We start from the raw sequence: 3,814 nt of genomic DNA, 5'->3' as shown, positions 1-3,814 counted from the left end.
TAAAATATTTCTATGCAGTTATATATTTAATGATATATGTATAACTATATATAAATATCTCTATACATGTAGTAGTAATGAACATTACTACCACTTCCTTTGCAACTACCTGAGATTTTTTTACTAGATAAACACAATGAACTTCAAGAACTCTTACTTGGACCCAGAAAATGTTATTCAGTTTTCCCAGCAGCAACCTAGGAAGCTGTTTGGCATTCAGTTTCTGCAAAGTTCAGCAGAGAAAGATGGGACTGAAATATGGAAATCAACGTGGGTTCCCTGCCTCCTCCCAGTGCAGCATTGCTCTATTCCCCAGCAGTGGAAAAAAATCTCACTGTCCAGGCTGTAACAACTCGTCAGATGGATGCTTCTGTTTTCAGAGTCATGCTTTTCTTCTCAGTGTTATGTATAATTGTTGCAAGGAAAGAGATATGGTAGTAGGTTATTGCATTATTTAGATGGTATGCAGGATTGGATGATAATTTCCAGGGGAAAGAAGTCCAATACCCATAAGGAGTTATTCAAACAGATCAAATATATCCACTGGTCTTAAATCCAGGCAGTGGGTTGGTTTCATCATTGCATGAAATAAATCTGGGCAGCTCAGATTGGCTTTTTACTCCCTGCCCTGTGCCCCCACTGCTGCCTCTTCTTTACCCAGCCTGGCATAGACAGCTTCACACAAATATTTTCTTTCACATGTTGCTGGCAAAAGCATCAAAACCCTAGCTGGTCTTACATTACACCTGACAAATCACAGTAATTCATGATCAGAGCTGCTGTAGTTATTCCGAGAAACTAGTGCAGCCATGGGGGCTGAGAGTGACTGACTGCACTGCAAAAATTACCTGCTAGAATTTCTGAGAGCTGCCAAGTAATTTGGGTTAACAGTTCTTTTCCTTAAAGAAGCACCTTATGAAAGAGGGTTAGCCCCGTGGTACTTCACCTCCAGATCAGTTCCAGCAATCAGAAGAGTAGGATGACTGGGACTAAATTGTCCACAGAGTTCTATGATGTTGAAAAACTTGTTATTGTCAATGAAAAAAAGATCCCAAAGGCAATTTAACAGCTCTCCAAGCATCCCTGGTTAATGGAGGAGGATAGCCCTGGAAATGAGAACGAATAGGACAATATACCCACTTTTCATCTGCACAGTCAGCTGCTAAATTCCACTGCTGGGGATGAATGGTTGTAGGTCCCTGTGCAAGGAGAGTACTGGCTCCTTGCTGGCACCTGCAGACCTTGCTACCACAGTCATTCTACAGCTTAAAACATTACACTTTTGTTTAGTAGTGGCTTAAATTCCTTGACACACGGAGTAATCTGCTTGTAATGAAAAGCAAAACTCTCACCCCTATTTTAAGTTACAAACACCAGTTCTGTTCAGGAGAACTTTCAGGGCCTCTTTTTCTAAAATTAGCCTGGCTTCTAAATTACTGGAAGACAAGAAGTCACAGCCTGGATTCCTTGTTTGATTTTACCCTTTCTTTTTAAGGATTCCTTTATTTGTCTAGAGTGGTATAGAAAAGAGTTTAAAGTTGATGCATTTTGATCCTTCACAGTTCAAACCCCCAGTTTTCGACAGGCAGCTTCTGACTCCTCCAACCAGTGTTCCCAATACCTTTACAAACTGGTGTATTGTCTGATAGGCTGCATCTTCAAAGGTTAAGACTTTTCAGGGATACAGAGTTGGGAGTTTTATTCCATGAAGTTTGCTGCATGACACAAGGATCTTTTGTGGGCACTTTGCATTTTTTCTTTCTAGAAATCCTTACTCTAAAATAGAAGTAATTCTAGAGAGGAAAAAAAAAATAGTACAAGACTGCTCTTTGTGTATTCATCTGGCCAACTGTCATGATTTTATGAGGAGTCTCATGATACTTGGTATTTTTCTTAAAACCTAGACCTGGGAGTCATATGCATATACCAGAGTTTCAGTATTAATTAAGAGAAGAAAGTTTCCAGCCTGCATGGATGTGGCAAGATCCTGAAAATAGCAAACCCTGAGAGCAGAAGGGAAGAGCCCTTAAACTGCTTTCCAAAAAGCTCATGTTTTAGAGAGTAAACTCCCCTCTTGGTGGGACAGGGAAGTGTGGAGGCAGAGGAGACAGGAGATTTTTGCCCAACATTGGGCTATGATACCTCTGCCACTGAAATACATCCTCTGAAGTTTAGGCCTCTGTTTTTATTGTGTTACACTAATTGGAGTCAGAGGCCATTCCAATTTACAACAGGAAGTGAGATTTGGGGAAAACCCACACCCAGAAGACGGGATTATAAGGAGCTTCCTTGAATGCCAGCCCATCTCTTGCAGACAGTGAAAGTTTCAAATGCATTAATTATATTCTAAAAATTCAGATTCTGAAGTGAAATCAAGCCAAAGCAAAATACTATCCCATATTCAGCTGACAAGTTAAGAAAAGAACTGGATGGATCCTAATAGCCTGCAGGTAAGCATTTAGATTTATCACATCTAAGCCTTTATCAACTGAAAGACTGAAAATATCTTTCAAGCTGCTTCAGGTCACTGAGAAGCTCACTTTAAAGACAGATGTTGCAGTCTCTTCTCCCACAGTGTTTTCAGGACAAGGACTTTTTTGGTCAGTACAGAAGAATCTTTCCTTGAAGGTCCCATGGGGAAGCAGAGAGTGGATCATCCACATCACAGAACAGACCTTGTTCAGCTCAGTATTTTTTCCTGTGTTGTAACAGACATTTGATAACAAAGCAAACCTGCATAAGCAAGTCAGCCCATGGCAAAAAGAGTAATCCACTTAAGTTGGGTGGTTTCTGTGGTGCAACTCAGTGTAACACTGCTTCCCCTCTGGCAGTCCTTACTAGAATCTAAGACACGTTCTAAGTAAAACAAGTTTGGGAGGCTCAGACAAGAGACCACTTTGTAAAGTAACTTGTGCGTGCATGACTTGAAAGAGCAAGAAGAAAGTGCACTTAGGACACGTTATTACAGGAGCTGGCAGCAGGCAAAAGCCTCCTTTCCTGTTTTATCTGGTTTATTAGTAATATGACTGCAGCACCTTAGATTTTAAATGTGAACTAGGACTCCACTAGGCCTGGCACCTAGAGATGCTCCTGCTCCTAAAAAGCCCATGTGTGGAGGGGCTCTCTTGAGCTCTGCAGATAAAGCAGCTTAGCTCTCCATGTGCCTGGCCCCTAGTCAAAGCTCAGAGAGCCTACTGTCCCTTCCTCTCCAGGTAGGGAGGTGCATGTATGAACATTCACAATGTCAAACAGGGACTAAAAAGGCACCTGAATGCAGATGTACCTGAATATAGGGCAGGTAGAGCACAGCCTCTGAAACCTTGCAAGGCTTGTCTGTTCTCCATGTGGTTCTGTTATGCACTGATCCTAGAAGGAACATCTTCATTTAACTTTTCTGCAGGGAGTTTAGGCTTTTGCAAGCGAGTCCACAATAGGCTTGTACCAGACATGAGGCACCTGCTATAGTAACTTCTCAGTCCTTGCAGCTTTCAGTCTGATCTGCCAGAGCCCCCACTCCTGAGCTGTGATCATCAGTTAAGCCACATGGAGCTGCTCTGCAGTTTACACCAGTGAAGATGTTGAATTGCCTCATGTATCTCTCAGCACAAGAACTAGAGCTGTCCTCAGCAGCGAGCAGCTGAGACATTAACTCTTCAGCCTGCACAGGTGTCTGCAGCTACAGGAGTAATGACACAGCCAGGCCTTTGGAGGAGTCTGACCTACTTTGAAAGAGAGATGTCAGAGTTTGCATTCTTCCTCCTCACTTTACTAGCCACTGTTTATGTAGGGCCTCTAACACCACTCATTAGAGGGG

This window comes from Colius striatus, chromosome 16 (genome assembly GCF_028858725.1).
Source record: "Colius striatus isolate bColStr4 chromosome 16, bColStr4.1.hap1, whole genome shotgun sequence".
NCBI lineage: Eukaryota > Metazoa > Chordata > Aves > Coliiformes > Coliidae > Colius > Colius striatus.
This window is presented reverse-complemented; position numbering follows the sequence as displayed.